This window comes from Cupressus sempervirens, chromosome 11, assembly GCF_028749045.1.
Source record: "Cupressus sempervirens isolate cs-2001-9-10 chromosome 11, ASM2874904v1, whole genome shotgun sequence".
NCBI lineage: Eukaryota > Viridiplantae > Streptophyta > Pinopsida > Cupressales > Cupressaceae > Cupressus > Cupressus sempervirens.
In genome coordinates, this window is record NC_143128.1 from 552,806,570 (window position 1) to 552,822,974 (window position 16,405).

Sequence of the window (16,405 nt, forward strand, 5' to 3'; positions counted from 1 at the left end):
TAAGAGTTGATTCACCCCCCTCCCCCCTCTCAGAGTTTACTTCCCTAGTGTATTTCCAACAATGTGCACTTCTATAAATACTAGAACAAATACCACTATTCAAGAAATCTTTCAGTCTCTAAATTTCCTAATTAGTACATGTAAAAAGTTCCTGAGGTGGAATTTGCTAATCTTTCATGATATCTAGGATAATATATAGAACTATGTGTACCTAAAATATTTTATTTTATTTTTCAAATGAAGTGCATAATTTTATTCTAAAAATGAAAAATAATAAAAGTAAATGTAATTACATTCTTCAACTAAAACCAATTATTATGTTGTGTCTCTCCCATTTGATTTATGTATGTCATCCTAGAGGATGTGACTTTGATGTTCTTTCTTTCTGAATGATCATGTTGGGACCCATGAGTGGTGTACACCCTTGGGATGACTTGATTTATATTATTGCACAAGTAGATTGGTTATTCTTTATACTTGGCTTATGATATTATGATGTATTGGATGGTTTTAATGAGGCAAATATTGGTGGTTACCTAAATTGTTATGGTATGACAATATTGTTCTATGATCACCCTTAAGATATGAATAATGGTTGCACTATGTTTTACTTTAACTACTAAACCTGATTTGGCTCTTGAAGCAATGTGGACTCATGTGTCTGATCATGTTGATCAATGATATTTTGACCATATTTGTATTATGGTGGTGTATGATATTATCTAGTGTATCTTACTTTTGACATTTCTTATGTTTATACAAGATTATTGTTTGGGATTTTGGTCATATTAGGCCTTATATGATATTGGGAATTCTAGTTGCTATTTTCATTAATATATGCTTAGAATATCAAGTATTCAGTTTTCCATATCTAGGTTTGTGATTATGGATTTTAATTGTATATTAAATGTCCTCTTTGTTGCAGATATATGTTATTGATTTTAGTTGATATATATGCTTAAATGGGGATTAATGATTATTTAAATGAATTAAAACTAGATGCTTTGACTATAATACATTGTGCATCTATACTTGATGTTGTCTTGTTTACTAGATAAGAACTTATATACGCGAGAGTGGCACCCAGAGTTAGTGATTTTGGCCTTCCTTATGAGCCAATGTCATCCCTTTATGGGTGATGCATCCTTATATTTATTATCATTAACCCTCTAGTAATTGGTAAAACTATAATCATAATGCATTATGTGATTAGACAAGTGAGTGTCTATGCATTTAGGGTTTCATAGTTGTAGAAAAAATTATTAAATTAATTATTAAAATAATTAATTTGGAGGTTTTTAATTTTTTTTTTTATTTTTTTTAATTTTTTAGCTACTTTTTCATAGTTGAATTCCAAATAGCTGAAAGTGGTTTATTTAATTTAAGGAAAAGGGCAAATAGATTGTTATGTGGATTAATAGTTTATTCTATAAGTCACTTGATAAAGTGTTCATATTATGCTAAAATGTCGTTGGCATGAGTGCATAAGGGAGATTCATGAATGTTATTGAGGAGATTGCTAGTATTATTTGGGAGATGATTAAGTGCTTATGTTTTATATTTATGACTTGGTTTGTCATTGATGTCAACATATCAATTTTCTCGACAATTCAGGTAAAGTAGCAGAGATAGTTTTCTTTGAAACAATTTGTGGATGCAGAATTACACTCAACAAAGTTAGTAGTATGTTTTGAAATGTGTATAGATATTATATCTATGTTTGTGGAAATAGTTACAAAGTTTTGTGAGATTTATTTTTTTCAGAGGTATGGTTATATACTAGATTACAAGAAATTTGATATTGTTGTTTGTGTTGTATCTTTTTTTTGGAGTTAAAGCTTGTTCAATAGGATTGGATTTTGGTTTGAGACATGTTTGAGATGCTATGTTAAAGATGGAAATGTTTGGTTTTCATTATATGAAGACTTGTGAAGGATATCATGTGAGTTATTCCTTGGAGGCTGACTATGTTATGTAATTGATGTAATTTTTGTTGTAACGTGTTCGTGCACGAGCATCTTGTGTGTAAGGGAAATCTTGCATCACCCAAATTATATTTATTTTTTTCATTTTCAGTAAGGGATATTTTAGTATAGAGTTATTATTTGTGGAAACATACCATTTTTAGTGAGTGGGTCATACAATCTCATAATATTGTGATTTCACAGGTGGAGGTTCATCTTAGTCATATCCACCTACCAATGGAGTTGCATCGTCATACCATATGTATAGAAAAAAATTATTGAGGTTTTTGGGTATGAAACCTTTGAGCTCATATTTGAATGCCTTAAAGGCTCTATAACAATAGAACCTAGGATGGCTAGCACTTGTACGTGTTAGGCATTATAGATTATAGTTGAAAATTAGTGTTGTCTCCAAAATTTGGGGTACCTAAAAATATAGTTAGGGTTGACTATATGTAATAAATTAGAAAATAATAGTTAATCAAGTTTGGTCAACATTAAGGGATAGGGTTAATGTTTAGAACCTTCCTGAGTGGTGAAATATTGCCTATATAAGGAAGGCTCGTAGTGATGTCTAGGCAGTTCTAAGTGGTAGTTGGTAGTTGTATGTTGAAGAATATTGTAAAGAAATCACCCATGTTTATGGAGATAATAAGAAGCCCATTTTTTGTTCTTGCAAAAATACAGGTGTTCTCTATTTTTGTGTGTATTTTCGGTATTAAGCAAAGAACGCTTCATCATGTGTGGAACTTGATTATAATATCTTATGATGGTTTTATATTATTCATTGTACACCAGGAAAGCCTCAAGGCCAACTCAATTAGTTATTAAGACTTGGTTTAAAGGAAAGATGTTTCCTTGGTTGTAAATTATCATATGCGGTCATATGTGATGTAATATAATGTTATGTGAGCTTTGGATAAAAATTTGTAAATGTCAAAGTAGAGGATGATGTTGAGGTTATGGTGAGGACTTCAAAGGAACAGTATTAATGAGATAAGTTGTTGTTTTAGTTAGTTCATTTCTTAAATATGTTCTCCTAAATTGTTTAGTGAAAACAGTTCTAAAGCAATTTGGATAGTGGGTTCAATTGACTTCCTATCAACTCCTAACAAGGTTAGAACACCTCCTAAAAGGGTTGGAATCTACTAATAGAGATTCAAAATCTTCTAATAGATATTCAAAATATCCTAACAGGGACTCATATGTACTGATTGCATTAAATTGACTCCTAACAGGGTCACATCCTTTCACAAGGAACTTTCATATTAGCACATCTTCTTGTGGGCATCATTCCCATCGAGGTTTACCCTATGATCAAGGGTTTCCCTAGTTAACATATCCTATGTCACATTGCATGGTTATCATCTTGTGGTTATTATATCTTTTGGTTATATATTTCAATTGTGTTAAAGTTGATAAATATTATTCTAAGCATATAACTAACTCACCCTCCGCCGCCCCCCTCCCCCCCCCACAATAATATTGATGGGATTTACTTTCTAACAATTAGTATCAGAGCTTCAGGTCATTGAAGAGAAATTTTAATACCTTAAAGAGATCCATGGCTACATTCTGGAAAGAAAGTCTAAAATTTGATGGAGTGAACTATGACAACTATAAAGATAGGATGAAGACTCGCTTTCTATGCACGGGAGAATATTATTGGTTGGTTATACGGGAAAGTAAGGATGTAATAGAAGAAAAGGATTTGTAATCATGTTCTCAAGATGACAAAGATATATTCATGTACAATATGTATGCTAGAAAAAAAATATTGTCAGCTCTTCCAAAATCAAAGTATGTTGATGTAAAAGGCTTATACCTTGCACATGAAATTTGGATTAAGTTAAAAAAAAATTGGATGTGATAAATTTTCAAAAAAATATAGACTTTAGAATTGTAAGAATATGTTGGATAATGCTAAGATGATAGAAGATGAATCTATTAGAGCATATTTTCGTAGAAATCTAAGATTTTTGTAGAAATAAAGAGTTGTGAAGAAACCATAACATAAGATGAAGTAGTATGGAAGATATTGAAATATTTGACCCCGAACTATGTACAAAAAGTTGAGATCATTGAAGAAATTATTTATGCTACACAAAATTTTAACAAAGAAATATTACTTGGGAAGTTGCAAGCATTTGAACATAATTTGAAGTAGAACCAAGGATTAACTAGGATAGAGACTGCATTTTTTTTTACAAAAAGATAGAGCTAAACTTATAAGGAGTGTGAGGACAAGTGGAGATTATACTAGAAAATGGACGTTCAAACAAGAGGAATATAAGAATATTTATTAAGGACTTGAATTACCTATGAAAAGGGAACCTAAAGGAATGATTTGTTTGCTTATTGGACTTGCAAAGAACTTGGTTATTTTTCATCACAATGTCCCAAAAGAGGAAAGGAAACAAAACTTAGGAAGCCTTACAAATCAAATTTTATGCAAGATTGATTCTATGTTGATGAAGATGATGAATTCAATTTTAAGGTGATAAATTTATTAGAAAGTGATGATGAGGATGATAAACTTGAACATGTTTCTATCAAAGAAGAAAGTCTTGAGAAATAAGAGGTAATAGAAGAGAAAGCCTTAGTCACATGTTGAAAACAAAAATTCTGCATGAATTATAAATAGTGGCTTCTCTCATTATACAACATTAGATATGAATAAATTTATTGATTTTAATAGTTATGATGGAGGAGTAGTTAGAGTTGGAAATAATGAACCTTGTCAGATTAAAGGAAAAGGATGTATTACACTTGATGGGGAAACTAACATTGAAGATTTTATTTTATTTTTGATGGATTGAAACATAATATTTTGAGTGTTGGACAACTTATGGATAAGGGATATCTATTGCAATTCATAGAGGAGACTTGTATAATCAAGGATAAAGATGGTAAGTTGATTGGTGCACAAGAGGCAATATTTTTCAATGGAATCCTACTAAGATGACATGTTTGGTTGCAAAATTTGATGATAGTTGGTTATGGTATAAGAGATTTTGTCACATTAAATTTGATAATATTGTGAAGACAAGTACTATACATGCAATTAGAGATTTTCCTAAGATTTTGAAGCCATCTAACATGGTTTGTAAGGAATGTGTGATATCAAAATAGAAGAAGAGCTCATTTCCAAGCAAAATGTTTACTACATCACTAAAGTTGGAGATTATTCACACATATTTGAGTGGTGCTACAAGAGCTATAGAATTCTATGCAGAAAGGTACTTTATTCTTTTATTGATGATATTACAAGGATTTTGTGAGTAACAATTCTTAGAGAAAAGTCTAAAGAGTTTGAGAAGTTCAAGTTATTTAAGTAGAGAATAAATCAAGATTGAATATTAAGTGCTTAAGATCATATAGAGGAAGAGAATTCATTTCAAATGATTTTAACATATTTTGTGACGATAATGGAATTAAGAGACAACTTTCAACCCCTAAAACACCATAATATAATAGAATAGCAGAAAGGAGAAACATATTAGTTGGAGAAGAACCAAGAGTAATGATGTTTGAGAATAATATTTCACATATCTTTTGGAGAGAAGTAGTGAAAATTTTAGTATACACAAAGAACAGAGTATAAATCATATAAGGCACTAGTAAGACACCCTATGAACTAGGGTTTGGACATACACCTACTGTGAAATACTTTAGAATCTTTGGAATTAAGTGTTATATCAAAAGAGATGATGATATTGGAAAATTTGATGCTAGAAGTGATGAAGGAATGTTCCTTGGATATTCTTTGAAGAGAAAGGCATGTAGATGTTTTAATCACAAATTAAAAACTATTATTGAAAGTGATAATGTGAAAGTTGATGAGAGGTTCAAAATTCAATAAAGAATACTTAATTATGATTTTGATGAAAATATTAATCAGAGGCCTAACAATTAGAATATTGAACATGCATTATTTTATGAGATTTACACTGACCTATAGACATAAATACAAAGAGAAGAACATAGAGCAAAAATTAGAACATAGAAAGGAACACCTAAATATATTACAAGAAATCACCCTATAAATCAGATCATTGGAAGTACATACAAGGGAGTAATGAAAAGAAATAAGGTAAGTGAAGAATTATGTTTGATAGCTCAAGTTGAACCTAAGACTGCAAATGAAGCTTGTAAAGATGATTTTTGGATAAAGGATATGAGAGAAGAACTTGAGCATATTGAAAAGAACAAGACATGGTAATTGGTTCCTAGACCTAAAGATAAGAATATTATTCACACAAAATGGGTATTTGAAAACAAGACAAATGAGAAAGGAGAAGTGGTAAGAAACAAAGCAAGGTTAGTATGCAAAGGTTATTCATAAGAAGAAGGAGTTGATTTTGAGAAAACTTTTTCCCTTGTTGCTAGAATTGAAGCAATGAGAATGTTTTTGGCATATGTAGCTAACAATAATTTCAAGGTTTATTAGATGGATGTTACATTAGATTTTCTTAATGGTGAACTTGAGGAAGAAGTGTACATTGAACAACCTAATGGATTTCCCTTGATAGAAGACAACATGATTCATAGATTGAAGAAAGTATTATATGGATTGAAGCAAGCACCTAGAGCTTGGCATACAAGATTGGATAAGTATTTACAAAATTTGGAATTTAATTAAGGTAATACATATAGTAACATGTATTCGAGGAATAATGAAGATGGTTTACTCATTATTATTGTATTTATTGATGGCATTATCTTTGGAGGAAATGATGAAGCAAGTAAGAAAGAACTTAGAACGGGGATGGAATTTTCATATCATGGACAAAATATATTAAGGATTTGTTGAAAAAGTTTGGTAGGAGAATTATAAACCAGCTAGGACATCTATGATTATATGATGCAAATTATCAAGCAATGATTAATCTCCTAGTGCGATACAAACAAGATACATATCTATGATGGGAGAATTGCAATATTTGACTCATAAATATCCAATGCGGTTGGAATTGTGGAAATATTTTAAGAAGATCCTAAAGAGACACATTTGGCCACAATAGAGAGGATATTCATATATTTGAAGGGTACATCAGATTATGGTTTATGGTATGAAAAATCAGATGACTTTACCTTATACGAATATAATGATGCAAATTGGGCAGGAATTATTGATGAGAAAAGAGGATAAGTGGTGGAGTATTATTTTTGGGAGGAAGATTGGTTCCATGGTTAAGTAAGAAACAAAATTTCATATCACAATCTATAGTAGAAACAGAGTATGTTACAACAAAAAATAATTGTAATCAAATTATTTGGATGAAGGAGATGTTACAAGACATTGGTATTGAATTTTCATAACCTATTATCATACCTTGTGATAACACAAGCACAATTAATATGGCAAAGAATCCAATGTTACATTTGAAGACTAAGAACATTGCAATAAAGTGTCATTTCTTGAGAGAGAAGGTAGTAGAGAAATAAATTAGATTGGAGTATGTTAGCACAAAGGAGTAGACAACAACCATATTTACTAAACCTTCGGGTAAGGATAAATTTGAGTACTCAAGAGGCATGCATGGGGTTATGTCCCAACCTTCTTTAGAGTACTTGATACAAGATTGCATCAATCTAGTATATTAAGAGCTTACTCTTACATCTGGACTGGATGTTGGTGATGCTCCTTTGGGAGAGTAGTCACTTTTGGGCAGAGTTATTTGAGAACTCTTGAGAATTGTTTAATAGTGTTTTTTGACACTTGGTGAACATTCTCATATTGTTTTGCAAATGATTGAACTTAGAGAATTGGCATAATGGAACCTTTATCATTGATTTCAATGGTGGAGAGTAATACATGAAAAACATATTTTATATTCAAAATTGATTTTCCATGGGGAAATAATATATGTTGAACCTTATTCATATATGTGGGAGAGTATATTTATTATAGATTGGTTGGTTGAGTAAGAAAATGAGGAAGAAATAACTTTGGTATTTTTGGTGCTTTGATATTTTTCATCATATGTTTCCATCAATTCCAAAAGGTGGGGGTTGTTGGCATGAATGCATAAGAGAGATTGATGAATGTTGTTGAGGATATTGATCTAGTATGCTATAGGAGATGTTGTCCTCTCTTGCATCACCTTACAAGGAACCATTAGAACAAGACTATGATTTTAACCTCTCCCTTAATACTCTTTTTCTTCATGAGGGAGAGTTGAAGATTGATGTTCACATTTCTCCTAGTATAAACCTTATCTATGAGGACACTTTTGGTAAGGATTCTTTTATACCTTCTTTCAAGTGCTCTTCTTTTTCTTCTATGGTGTGTTATATTTTCTTACCAATGATGATTCCCCTATTTGGGATGAACCCTTGGATAATAATATTTATTATTCTCTTCCTCATGAAATAACCTTAGTTCCAAATGATGATATGTTGGATGACACCTCTTCTATATCATTTCAACATGATACACATGATTTTTCTTCTTAGGATAACACATATCCTCCTCTGATTCACATTGTAGAAAAAGAAGAAGACCTTACAAATTCCTTCATCAATGCGACCTTGCCTTCACTTCATTATCCTAGTAGAGATGAATCATTATTGGAAACCCACGATCCATATTCTAAAGATCCCTTCGAAAAAGGGGATAACGACAATCTCCTTAATGCTCTCACTTCTAGTGCTGGGTCTATGGAGAAGCTAGATCTTAATGAAGTTAATGTTTCTCAACCTATTCTTACTCTTAGGGGTTACCCTCTATCAAATAAATATCTTGTCACCCTTAAGGGTTGTCCTTCCTTAACTCTTAAGGGGGAACATAATGATTAATTGATTAATCATGTGGTGTCTCACACCTATCATATAAGGAATAATCATCAACCTACTACTTCTCTTCTACCTTCTCAAACCTTTCTTCCTCCTCTACCTCATCTTTCTCAAAATCCTAGGATGGAATATGATTTGGTATCGCAATTACACAATACCCATTCCAATATTTCTCTTTGAGAACTTCTTCAAACATCTTTTACATTTCATGAAGCCTTCAAAAGAGCTTTAGAAACTCTTCCAAATCCACCTCTGCCTCCTAATAAAGATAACATCGATGCCTTTTTACAATTCATGAATTTTACCCCAAGCCCACCTTGAATTGTTTTTACTCGTGATGATTACCTCCTAAAGAGGTTTAAGATCACTGTGATGCTCTTCTAGTAGTTGTCCTTATCAATAGTAACCTCATTTGTAGAACCTTCATTGATAATGGGTCTGAGCTTAATATTTATAGTATGGATATTCTCAAAGAAATTAAAGTCGATCTCTCAAACATCAAACCTAAAAAAATTCCTATTCATGGATTTGATAATATTTCTAAGAAATATTTAGGCACCATCACTTTACCTATCAAATTAGGTTTGATTATTTTGAAGACTTTTATTCATGTTAAGCTTGGACCTCTTAATTACAACCTTCTTTTGGGTGGACCTTAGTTACATGCTATGCATGTTAGTCCTTAAACTCTTCATCAAAAAGTCAAGTTTATCTACAATAATGTGTTGTACTCTCTTCATGCTAATACTAACCCAAATAGTTGTCTAAATGTTGAGGAAAAACAAAATCATGAATCTAATGATGATCCTCCTTCTACAAGTTTTCTTTTAGAAGATGATTGGGATCCTTAAATTCCACACCAACCTTTCTTGGAGAATATAAAGTTCATGATATCTCATTCATCAAATCTAAAACAACTCCTCTTTATAATAACTTTGGTACAACTTACCCTCATCTTGAATTTATCAAACCTAGTGATATGGATTCTTATTTTCATCTTGGATATAATAAAATCACTGAGAATGACTTTGGTAAACAACAACACAAAAATCATATGCCCTAAGGCAATGGGGGGAATGAGTACTTTTTTCACACCATTAACAATAATAATTTAGTATGTGTGCCACAAAGTGTTGAATCTTGCCCTTTTTCCATATCCTCTCCTTCATCATCTAACATATATTCTTATATTAATTAATAAATAATTTTACCTAAACTCCTTCACTAAGGTGATTACTAGGTCTAGATGTATAAAGAAACATAGTCAAAAACTTATGAATCTTCCTTTTTGCATGTATCACCATTATCATGACCACTCTACTAATGATTGTCAATATTTTCATTACAAGATTCAACAACTCTTTAGTAATGAGGTTATTCATATATCTCTATATGATGAGCTCTATTTTAATCCTGATTTTTTCAAATAGCATCTAATTCCCAATTATGTTAGTCCACACCATCTAACATCGCTGGCCTTCCTCTTGGGGGCTCATTGTCATACATGGTTTACTTTGTGAGTAGCATAATGGGTCCTCTCTTCTCTTATTCTTAGACTTGGTGGGAAAGGGGAATCATATACATCTTTCTCATTTTCTTAAAGATCCATTATTTCCTTTGTTTTTTTATAATGTGGCATCCAATATTACATTATTTGTAATTGGATCATCATGATAGATAGATCACTTCCTTTGGAGCCTCATAATAGTGTATTTTTCTTTTCAAATATGTAATTTTTCACTTCTTGCATGTTGTCTCACTTTGGTTTTGATTGGATTTTGTTTGTGGATACTATCTTGATGTTGAAATTGCTTTATCCTTCTTTGTCACTTCCTTAAAATGCCAATATAAGTAATTATTTTCCCATCTTAAGGAAGGGCATACATGGTCACCTTATTTTTATATTTTTTTAATTCATTTCATGTGCATCATATAGAGTACACTGGCATAACACAATTTTCTAGGGCTAGTTACTCTCCCTTTATACATGTTTCAGATTGGTTGAGTAGCATGCCCCCACACACTTGCTAGACCATTTGACCTATCCTAGTGCATACACAAACCATTCTTGAGATATAGGAATATTATATCATGGGAGTGTGAAGTCACCACAAGGTACAAATTTGTGGGATTGACCATCGAGCACACAAACTTGCTAGACCATTCAATCCTCCCCCTTTTATTTTCTTTGTGGGATTGACTATCAAGAACACAAACCTATTAGACCATTTGATACTACTTTTTTTTAATTATAGGATTGACTATCAAACACACAAACCTGCTAGACTATTCAACCCTATCTCTTTTTCTTTTGTATTGTACATAATAAGGAACAAAAACCTTATTGGGTGAGTTGATTAGACCACACCACCCCCCCCTCAAATTTTCTCTTTCTCATCAATGGAATCTCATTTATTGTGATTTAGGATATTATGAAGACTCAAGACTCTTGGGGGCTTGGTAGTTTCTTCCTCTCCTTAGTAATGATGAGATTAACTTTTTACTTTTGATCTACTTTACTATGAGTTTAAGGCAACTCATAATCCTACTAAAGTCAGGGCTAAATGCATTATCTTAAAATTGAAGCAACCATCATTTAAAACCTTTAATTGCCCATCTATTGGAGACTTCATGAGCCATGGATTGGCTCATGCTTAATGTGCTCTTTCTGTTATCTCTTTCCACTTTTCCCAATTCTATTTTCACCTACTTTGAGGCCTTCTAAAACTCTTTATGGGCCCTTCCTTGGGAATAGGTTGACCCAAGGTCAATCTATTCCCTGTGTATTTAGGTGAGTGAGGCCTAAAGTGCCTCAAGGTCTCCAACAAATTTCTTTTGCTCTCCACTCGAACTATATTATTTTCCTACCCAAAAACTAGTATAAAAGGAGGATTGGGGTCTTCATTTTCCTACAAGCATTCACAAAACCTTCATAAGAAATAAATCAAGAAATGTAAGGCATTTAGTAATTCAAGAAAGCAAGTGTTCAAGCAAGCAAGTCTTCTTCAAGCATCCAAGGCATTCAAAGTTCAAGGATCCTATGTGAGCATTTCCTCTTCAAGATGTAGCATATTGTTGTCCATCAAGGAATGAGATCTACATTATCTTCATTGATGCACATTTACATCCATGGCTCCATGGTGTGGTTTTAGTTGATCCAATTGTGGAGATATCCTATATTCTACATACTAAATTCAACATCTACAATATACAAAAATGTGAATCCTTGTTGACAAGGGTTTCTACAATCAAGGTGAATACTTACATTTATCTTGTTTCCTTTACATACATTTACATTTCAATTTCAAGGTTGATTCCTCAATATAGGGCTTGACCAAGGCAAGGCCTCCCCCACCCAAAAACAAAAATAAAGTTTGTTGTGTGTAGGAATAGGTTAGAAAATTGTTGGTTACAGATCTGAAATTAACTCCCCAAGACCTCTCAGAAAAAGTTGGGTCAATCTGGTTACAGGGGCCCTAGAACACATTGGCTTCATGGAACGATGTTCAAACACTTTTCTACCAAGTCAACGTGTTCTCGGAGCCTCAATAGGAAACAACATTACTGGGTTTTTTTAGTTTTCTATTTTATTTGAGGATTCATCAATGAAATTTTAAAATCGGGTATAGATCCATACTTTTTGGAGTACAAACACATTTTCCTCTACACATTTCAAGGTGATTACTCTATCATTCATTCCAATTCTTATTTTTAACATAATTGCATATCTTAATTAGGTTGATTTCATTCATTTAGCACTTAGATCTACATTTCATATCTTACTTAGTTGCATACTCATATTCACATAACACACATAAGACAGAGTATTTCTTTGCATCATATTCTTTTTAGCAATTCAAATTAAGTATTGGCACCCCTTCCTCCATTTGGATCTTTCTAATCTAATTCAAATTCAAAAGGGATTGTGCTTGAAAATCCTCCTTCTCCCCACACACACATGGTTAATGCTTGAATGTGTTAAGTAGAGGCATTTACCCTATTTAAGCACTTCCATTTCACCACTAGACAAACCTGCCACTTATGGTTAGGAGAAGAAGGATAATAAGATCATGTTGTCTACCTTTGCATTTACCAATCATTCTTTAAAGGCATTTTCTATTTTCCTAACTGTCTATAGGGAAAAAATTGGGGGCTCTCCCATGACTAAGCTTTTAGTGCATCATTTGAAATTACTGTCTCCCAATTCACCAATTAGGTATTTTTTAATGTCAATATTGACACCAAAAACCTCTCAATCAAATCTATATCAACATTAGAAATAGCTTACACATGAGCATAAGCATCATTTGCAAGAAATACATTTGCCTCATGAAGCCACTACATGGGTGAAGAATGTATCTTCTTGGCTTGTGTCCGATTCTTCCACATATTCTTCTAGTTTTTCTCCTATTTCCATTTCCCCTTATCCCATTGCTACATTTTTTATGCTCCTCCCTATACTAGACTTGGTCAAACTAAGTGGGTCCAACTATTCTCCTTCACATGAGTCGTTGCTAATCACCACTCTTCCAGATATCCTACCATTTCTTGAACATATGAACATGTTATACATGCAAGAGGTATCAAGTGTAGTGATATTTTCTCATCCTGTGTTTTCTCTACACCATGATCACCATGTTATCTTCTTGTATGTTTTGAAGGTATCTACGATGGATTATAGGATTTCACTTCCACCCTTTAAAAGAAAAGCCCTATCTTAGAGTTTAGGAATTAAAAGTCTCATTGAACATCTCATGTGTCCATTTCTATTATTGTAGTGGAGAAATCTTTATATTATTATAAGTTTCTTTACACCCCAAGTTTGAGAAGTTGAAGGGGACACTTCTTCATCTACACCTCCATGTGGATAACTTGCAATAATTGATACACATTGGAGGAAATTCTAGCATTGACAATGATCTTCACATGATCCCTCTTACTCGACATGGTAGAGCTCTAAAACAATGACCGTTTAGATGCTCCATCCTTTGATCTAGCTACTATTGAGGTGCCTTAGTAGTCATACCATTACAATATCTATCTCCCTTCCCATATAATCAAGATTGAGAAGATGACAATCTATTGATGGATAATCTTTAAGGGCAATATCTACTTATACATATGTAGGTTAGATCATGTTTGTATGTATTCCCCAACGCTTATCTTTTAAAGTTGTTCCCTACCAAAGGAACCTTGTACTTGGTATCTATAAATAAGGGATTTTCTATTGTGCACTTATTTTGTCTATCATATTCTTGACTTTTGACATTTGAGGACGATCAAAAGTATTGGTAGCATTTAAGCACCCCTTCAATGTTGACCTATTTTTTAAAAATTTATTTGTCTACGTGCACCATTAGTTAGATCCAAGTCTTAATTAGTAATGATGAGGTATCCACTAACAATCAATATATAGATTATTTAAATAATAAAATAATCTATTTTAACTTTTTTCAAATAAAACAAATCAATTCCAATTAGCTGGAATCCAACAATGACAAATTAGTTGGTGATTAAAAATAAAATACATTAGAATTCCAAAAATACATTAAATTAATCTTTTAATAAGATCCTTCTGTAGTCCAACAATGAGAACTTTAATAATCATAATCTTAGACCTTAATCCTAATCCTAATTGTGATCATAAATCAAACATTAAGCCTTGTTCCTCAACAAATCATAACCCAAACCCTTAACCCAACTCTATTCCTAACTAAGACACAAACCTAAAATCATATCCTAACCCTAATCAAAATACTAACCTTGATCATAATTACAACCATGATATAATCCAAAAACCTAATCATAATCCCAACCTCTACCAATAATCCTAACTATAATAGTAAAATCTCAAATCATAAACCATAATCACGACTCCAACTAAAGCCTAACCCTAATCATATTACAAATCCTAACATTAAACATAACACCAACCATGATGTGAGTTCACATCTTGACCTTAATCAATTTAATATCTTCTATTGCATGCGAGGACTGTAACTAGCTTATGTATATTTTATAATATATAAAATTATACGTCGATAGATATCCTTCTCGAAGTTCCCATTCCACCCAAAAAATTTGATGAAATTATTGCTTTAAAAAATATCTCTCAATATGTTTTATATATATTATAAAACACATGTAAAATTATTTAGAAATCATTTATTGTTCCATTTATTATCTAAAAGCATTTATTCATCTCAATACATTTAATTCAATTTTTCATCATGACATGTAATAAATAAATAAATAAACATTTATCTCACTAAATTTGTTTCAATTTATCATCACAACAATTAATCCAAGATAATTTTTAAATATAATTAGTTTATTAGTCGAGAGGCTTTAGCCTAGAGGTTGTAAGTTGGTGTGAGGTAGGTTAGAAACTGTGAAACTAAATTATGAATTTAAATAAAAATCTATGAAATTCTTTCAAACTATCTCCATTTTTTTAAAGATAGTTCGAAGTTGGATTTGTATTCATTTTCATTTTGATTTGTGATTTTGAGATTAAAGAATTTCGTAGACTTCGAAAAATAATTTTTGAAAACAAGATTTTTGTGCTTAAATTTTTTTATACTTTTTAAAATATCATTCTGAAGTTTTTTTATTTCTTTTTGCATAGATTTAATATTAATAATTTTAAAATTTGAAAGATTGCCTTACTTTTCTTACTTACATATAAAAAAACTATTTTTTATGATAATATTTTTTTTTAAATATTTTTTTTTAAAAAAATTTGTAAATAACTAAGCTTCTTTTCATTTTTTAAAATAAAAATTCTATTTTTCTTTAAATTTTGTTAATAACTAACCTTTTTTCATTTTCAAATTAAAAAATATATATAAAAATATTATATTATTTTTAAAATGTCACAAATATAACATTTATTGTTTTTCAATATATTTGAAACTTATAATTCAAGTTCGTTGATATGACTTTAATTTATGAAAAAAATAAGTATAAAAGATATTAGACCCTTGATTTAAATTAATATTAATAAAAAAATATTTGAGAGGGATAGGGGGGAAATAGATATAGTAGAAACAAAGATAAATAAATAGGAAAAGAGGGGTAAACAAAGATATGTATAGAGAGATAATGGGGCAAGCGAAATTGGGATATTGAGAGATAAATAGAGATAGAAATCTAGAGTAGGAGAGATGGAGGTGTTAGAATGTTTACAATAACTAAGAGTGGGGGAAGTGAATCAGTTACTCAAGGTCCATCAGTACCAATTGAACAATCAAACACTTAAAATTATAAGTCATGCTTTATCCTATAGCTCGATCTCTACTGTAGTTTGAATAATAATATCAACTAGTAGTTTACTGTCCTAATACAATAGACTTGTAGAATGTAAACATTTGGAATGTAAAACACCATAACATATTCAACACAATTTTGACAATAGGATTTAACATGGAAACCCAATTTGGGAAAAAAACACCAGCAATATTCACCACTTTTTTACTCTTTTGAAGTGAGCCGTTTTAGGAGTTGAATATGGTAAAATTAGATCTCTAACAATGCGTAAGACATTCACCACTATTCATAAATTTTGTTTTTTTTAGATTTGATATGGAATAAGTAATTGAAATGCTTAAAATTAAACAAGATAATATACATAACTTGAAGTA